General features: G+C 42.8%; 1 pseudogene; it reads right to left on the bottom strand.

The window, feature by feature from the left end:
• Positions 1-975: 975 nt before the first annotated feature.
• Positions 976-1,896, bottom strand: LOC105888380 (annotated as a pseudogene).
• Between the last annotated feature and the right edge of the window lie 5,362 nt (positions 1,897-7,258).

Genomic DNA, 7,258 nt, shown 5'->3' with positions numbered 1-7,258 from the left:
CTTCTTGTCACAGACTCCTCATCATTCACAGGATCACGTAGGATTGGGCTTCAGCTTCCGTCTTCCTTTTGCTTTTCTTGTATTTACAGAATTTTTCTGAATTACTTCCTGTAGATCCATCCATCTCTCTACTTTCTGGTGCTAATTTGTGAGTTCTGGTAGTCACTTGGGTCATTGACACGCTACTGCAAGGCTTTTTCTTTCTTTTTTATTTTTTGAGACAGTTTCACTTTATTGCCCTAGGTAGAGAGCTGTGGCATCACAGCTCACAGCAACCTCCAAGTTGTGCACTTAAGTGATCTCTTTCCTCAGCCTCCCGAGTAGCTGAGACTACAGGTGCCACCACTACACCTGGCTATTTTTGGCCACAGTTTGCTCGGGGCCGGGTTTGAACCCGCCACCCTTGGTATATGGGTCCGGTGCCTTACCCACTGAGCCACAAGCGCCACCCAGCTTTTTCTCTTTTGAAACATTTTTTTCTCAACTTTTACAGACTTCTCATTTTTCTTTCCAGCCACCTCTCCCTTTATTTTTGTCTGCTCTACTTCTTTCGTTAGTAGTATTGTTATCAGGCAAGTCAGCCTCTCACTTTTTGGTTTTCTTTAGTTTCACTTTTGAGACATCAATTTTTTTTTTTTTAGGACAAGTTAGGATGCTTAGATTTTAAGTGATACTGTAGATTACACTTCTTGGAAGCTGTGTAGTCACATAAAGGGCAATTGAACTGCTGTGGGCTAACAAGGAGCTCCATATGTTTTTTTGAAGTTGCTTCTGTCTTCTGTTTTGTAGTTGTAGTGTTGGCAGTTAAGAGGGGCAGTTAAGAGGGTTAGACCCATTGTGAACCTGTCTTGGATGGCAAGTTACTTCACTTTGATTAGAGGCTGCGTAACTGCACATCTAAATGGCTTCTCATCTGAATGAGTATGCATATGTCTAGCTACATGAGTTTTCTGAGAACTTGAGTAAGGACAAAGTTCACATTATATATAGGCCTTCTCCTGTATGAGTTCTAAGATGCTGAACACAATTGTTTTTTCTGTCTGAAAAATAGTTGCATTCCCCAGATGTGTATACCTTTTTCAGAAAATGGTTTCTCCAGTGTTTCCTCCAGTGATACTCACTAATTATTGTATATGTATAAATGATGCACTTATAGACTCGCTTGTTACCCCCAGCTGTGGTGTGGTGTTTCAGATGTGCAGTAGAGTGATCATATTGATTAGTACTATAGCCACAGTGGTCACAGTTAATGGGGCCCTTGGAGGAACCTCCCACTTCTGAAGTGGAAGAGCCAGAGTCCCTGGCTTTTCTTTGCTACTCTGCACTTTCTTCAACAAAAAATTTCTTGGCACTGTGTACCCTAATGTGATGTACAAACTGTTCTTCAGGTTCTGCTTCATACTGGCATGGCTTACAGCGAAAGTGTTTGGCCTTCAAGTTCTTGCATTTGTCCTCTGCTCCTCTGCAGGTGTTTCTGAAGGATGATCTTTATTTGAGCTGTCAACTTCTGGGGCAGGTGATGCCTCAAATACAGGCTGAGATTGTACAACACTGAGTTCTGAATTTCTCAGTTCCATGTTTTCTAGTTCACTAGGTTCACCTTTATTTTAAGGGGACTCCTCAACTCCTTCTCCATCACTGTCTGAAAAGTTATTATCCCCAACAGTCATCAGTTCTGTCTTCTGTCTTTGTCACCAGGTAATCACAGCAGCTGCCATTTACTTCCCCAGTTAAAGCCGTATTTGCCAGCACGACAAGCTGAGGTGGGTCCATCTCAGCTTTGGAGAGGTTGTGTGCATCATACAGGTCGTTAGGCAATGCCATGCCAATGCTGCTGCTGCCGGTGAACAGCCTTTTTCCTCCAGAAGCCTTCCCCATTAACTGGGTGGCCATAATTATATTCCTACTTCCTTGGTGAGGTGGCACAGGGCACCTTCCATCACAGCTCTTTCTCCTACTATTTTTTTGTTGCTGGAGTTGCAGGGGAGGGATGGTGGACAAGTTGGACACAGGGACCCTGGAGGCCCAGGAAGGTCCAGGAGTGTGATTGCCCAGTGTGCTCAGAGCACTGGCCCTGGGGCCTCTTCCAGATGGCCGAGCAGCCGTGGCCATTGCTACAGCCCATGTCTGGGTCCCAGGGCCTTGGTGGGACTACAGGCACCTGCATCAGCACCCGGCTAGTTTTTGTTGCTGTTTTAGCTGGCTAGGGCCAGGTTCATACCTGCCACCCTCAGTATATGGGGCTGGCGCCCTACCCACTGAGCAACGGGCACCACCCTGCCATATACTTTTACATTATGCCTCTTAGGTGAGAGCACACCAATCTCCCTTTCACTTCCCCTCTAATTTGTGTATGGTTTCACTCTAAATACCAATGATTCTTGAAATTTATAAGAATAAATTAGACTTAGATTTTGCTTTCATAACCTAGGAATGCAAGGCTCTGGATCCCTTTCAGCTTAATTCCCTCCCGTATATTTTAACACTCTACAGGAGGACTGGTTTTCCCCACATTTTCCAAAAGTATGGCAAGCTGAGTATAAATGTACCCCATTTGTTTCCTCAGCCTAACTCTTCTAGGTCTTGCAGTCAAATCTTAACTTTTCAGTTTCTTTCTTATTTTCCCAAATTCTAACTTTCCATACAATTTACATTATTGATAGAGTCAAACTCCCCCCAATAGGGTGGACCTGCTTAAAACAATGAACCCCTTACCCTCTCCCACTGGATGACCCACCTAAGAAAGGTGAATGGGTCAACCCCCTATCCTGCTTCACTGGATGTTACACCTCGGAAATGTACCTTCCACCTCCATTTGCCATTACCCAAGTGTTGATTTATTCCCTACAGTTTGGAAATCTTACCCCACCTGCACCCAAGTGGAATAAAGCCATTTTAATTGCACAAACTGGGCTTCCTTTTTCCTTTTATCTCATGCCTCAGAATAATCTTTCATCTTTGGCTCTGTAACTTTCAATTATCAATTGTTTTTCTCTTTATTTCTCAGTTCAAACAGATGCATTATTTTTGTTATATTTCATTTCTTCATTTAATGGTGGGTGATTGTTTTCTAAATTGCTTGTTTCCACAAGTTTCTGAACATGATTCATAAGAAGAAAGAAGAAAATAATCCTGTGATACCCTGATCAAAATCTTTGTGCCTGTCCCAACATGTTAGCTTTCTAATTAAAGTTCTAGCAGTTTCCTTTTAGGCCAAAGGTATTTAATTTCCAAAGACATCAGAAATTTGAATTTGAGAGAATTTATCAGCCTTGCCTAATATTTCTTTTCAAGGACAACATCTGGACTCAGTTATAAAAAACACTTTCTGTGGGCAATGTCTGTGGCTCAGTGGGCAGGGCGCCAACCCCATATACTGAGGGCAGCAGGTTTAAACCCAGTCCTGGGCCAAATGCAACAAAAAAATAGCCAGGTGTTGTGGTGGGTGCCTATAGTCTCAGCTACTCAGGAGGCTGGGGCAAGAGAATCACCTAAACCCAGGAGTTGGAGGTTGCTGTGAGCTGTAACACCACAGCACTCTACCGAGGGCAATAAAGTGAGACTCTCTCTCTAAAAAAAAAAGTACTTTCTTAGTTGAATTCAAAATATTATTGAAAATATACAGTAACGCAAACCAATATTTTACAATATTGGAAAATACATATGAACATAATTCATACAAATTAACCACCATTTCAGATTTGACAATGTTTCTTATACATTTTCAACAAACTAATTAAACTTAATATGTCTTTCTCAGATTTTCAGTGGTCTTGATATATTAAAAAGACCAAATTTAGAGTTTTTATTTTGAAAGATTTGTCAAATATCAAAGGCTTAAAACATTTATTTGTTCAAGCAAGATTACAAGCCAAAAGATTCTAAAGGAAATATATAGTCAACTGGATCACATGTAAATGCCTTCCTAAATGCCCTTTCATGAGCTTTATTTAACCTGCACAGATAATCTACAAACATAAACCTTCTGGATCGCCCTGCCTATCACTTTCTGATATAACTATTCTGTTTCAGGACAAAATTTACCACACAAGATCCTTTTCTTACACAGTGACATTTTCCTTTCCATGTAATGTCACTCACTGTCAAAAACCCACTTTTCATAAAACAGGATCACAGTTTTCTATGAAGTTAATTATTCGCTTGGCTAGACTGATAATTAGAAGGTTTAAAAGGCAAGAATCTTATACTTTAACAAAGACTCAGTTTAAACAATTTAAATAATCAAATTATTACATTTTACAAATGAGAGACATTTTGTGAAACATAGCTTTGATATAGGGTTTTCCCACTCAGGGCTGGACTGGGAATCCCTATTTTTCTGGCTTTGAGAGTTCAGAAGTCAGACTCCCAGCTAGGCATAAACATGCCACACAGTGCAAAGCACACTCTATGAGCTCAAGCAAGGTCATGAACAAAACAGCCCATAAAGTTTTAGATGACTCCACCCTGAGTAGAGAGCACATACCCTGATCTGCTCCCTAAACAAAAACTGCAAAGACCAGCTCAGTGCTTGTGGCTCAAGCAGCTAAGGCGCCAGCCACATACACAAGAGCTGGTGGGTTCAAATACAGCCATGGCCCACCAAACAACAATGACAACTGCAACCAAAAAATGGCCAGGCATTGTGGCAGGTGCCTGTAGTCCCAGTTACTTGGGAGGCTGAGGCAAGCCCAGGAGTTGTAAGTTGCTGTGAGCTGTGATGCCACCACACTCTACCCAGGGCAATGGCTTGAGGCTCTATTTAAAAAAAAAAGAAAGAAAACAAAACTGAAAAGACCTAGTAACTTTGCCCAAGGGAAGGGATTGCATTCATTTATTTGCTAAAATGCTCATTCAGCTCATAAAGGTATTTTTTCCATCTACCAGGCACTGGCCAAATATCTCTTAGGGCCAATTATTTACCCCTAGACAAAGAATCCATGCAGACCTCTGACTTGGGCCTACTCCCTCTGGTGCTCTCCACATCCTAAACATGCCCCTTTGTCTAACAAAATCCTATTTTATCACGGATCTACAGCCTGTGGGCTCAATTCTCAAATCCCTGAGCTCAAAGACTCACTGAATAAAGAAATTTTGGTAACAATACCACAATACATTCTTTCTTTCTTTCTTTCTTTCTTTCCTTCTTAGCCTCAAGCTGTCCCCCTGGTAGAGTGCCCTGGCATCACAGCTCACAGCAACCTCCAACTCCTGGGCTCAAGCGAGTCTCTTGCCTCCGCCTCCCAAGTAGCTGGAACCACAGGCACCTGCCAGAATGCCTGGCTATTTTTTGGTTGCAGCCATGATTGTTGTTTGGCAGGCCCAGTGTGGGGTAAACCCTCACAGAAATTGAATGAAATGTGCTCTTTTAATTCCAGAAACTGAGTGAAAAGACTTGTATTATGGGCTTTGTCGAGGCCCTAAGCAACCTGGGAAAACACATTGGGGGCCTGCAGGCAAGGCGTAAAAACCTCCTACAGGGAACCCCAACTGTGTAGTCAAGTCAGCCTGTCAGATAAGGGTTGAAACGGCCCATCTGTGCAGAGGGCATGACTCAAAGGTTGATATGAGTAAAAAGAAAAACTCCATCATAATGATGTTGAGTAAAATACTCCATCGTAACTGCAAGGTTTCCAAAACCATACGAAAATAGTCATGGAGCCTGTTTCTCGGAAATTTAATTGAGTACAGAGAAGAGAAAGGTTTTACTCCTCTGTTTATCCTAACCTTTAACTTTAACAATAGAAGTCAGATAATGTATAGTTCTTTTAGGTCTTCAGAGAGGAATAGCCTGAGGCTAGCTTAAGATGGTTGTCTTACTTTCCCCAACTTTCTTTCTTTAGGCTAATCTTATGATGGATATCTCATTTTACCGGACTCTATAGTTTAAGATAAAAAATGAGGACGTTAGGATTATCGATCAATGTGATGTACGGGACTAGCTCCCAATAAAAGGGAGTAGAAAATAAAGACATTTTGCTACATGCCATCTAAGAGTGTGTAGTCGTTTCTTGCTTTTAAACAATTCTAGGAGCGAGCTTGCACTCGCGGCCATGCCGTCCTTCTCTCCATGAGAAAGAACATCACCCTACAGCCTGGGCTGGATTCGAACCCACCACCTTAGGTGTATGTGGCTGATGCCTTAGCCACTTGAGCCACAGTTGCTGAGCCCAGTTATCCTTTCTGATCTCTTTCCATTTACCCCTAAGACTCACATGGACAGGTGGCTGCCAAGGACTAGGCCTGTGTCTGAGATGGAAAGCAGAAAACCTGGAACTTCCAGTATCAGAATAGCCAGGGGATGATGTTGGAGCAGGCAAAAAGGGGCCACTAACACAATCAGTTTGCCCTGTGAAGGGGATGCGCTAAACCCTACCTATTGTTACCCATCTCTGTCAGTCTCCAAGTACTCACATGCACACAATTCCAGTCCTTTTCCAAACCTGGGCATCCTTGATTTCCCACTCGAACTGCCACTTAGCAATAGGAGGCAGAATCAACACTCCTCTAGGCCCTATGAGAGGAAGTCCAATCCCACCCTCAGAGTTCATGCCAGTCACACCACATCCACACACTCTCATACACTTCTTACCAGACCTGCTGGCAATCTATTGCCCCAGGGGTTGATCAGACCCCAGCTTCCACCCAAATGGTGGGCATCCAGTATCATCCTACCTTGTCTTAGATGTCTCCAAGTGCAGCTACCAGTTCCTGCATGCCAATTCCTCCCAGTTTTTGACTCCTTGAAGACCTGCCAAAGAGGTCTTTTACATAGTCGAGACATCCACATAGGAACGCCCAAGGGGGACAAAGAGCACCCAAACACCATGTTTCTAAGAGGAAAGGCTTTACTTGAGCTGGCAGAGGGAAAGTCAGAAGAATTCAAAATGGTTACACTCCCCAAGTTGCTCTGTCTTCTCCTTTTCATTTCCAGTGAAAAACTTCCTGCCCATTGGTTCCTTTCTCATTGATAAGTTTGAATCTAGAGAGAGAAGCTGTTCCTGCCCCCATAGGACTACAGGATTTCACAGAAGTAGAAATTTCCAGGTCCCAGTAAGTTAAATTTCTATAAATTCCTAAGACCTGAGTCACCGTGAGAAGGACCCCACAAGTGTATTCATGGGGTCGCCTTGAGAAGATCTTTGTTCTCCTAGACCTCCCCCTTCCTGGGTATCCTCTCTCAGCACAGCACATTGCATGCTGTCCCAAATAATGAAAGTACAAAGTTCCCACTGCCAATTTTCTTTTTTTTTTTTTT

The sequence above is a fragment of the Otolemur garnettii genome, unplaced genomic scaffold (assembly GCF_000181295.1).
Source record: "Otolemur garnettii isolate 467f Iridium unplaced genomic scaffold, OtoGar3 scaffold00335, whole genome shotgun sequence".
NCBI classification, from domain to species: domain Eukaryota; kingdom Metazoa; phylum Chordata; class Mammalia; order Primates; family Galagidae; genus Otolemur; species Otolemur garnettii.
The sequence above is the reverse complement of the archived record's forward strand: the minus strand, read 5'-3'. Positions and strand labels throughout refer to the sequence as shown.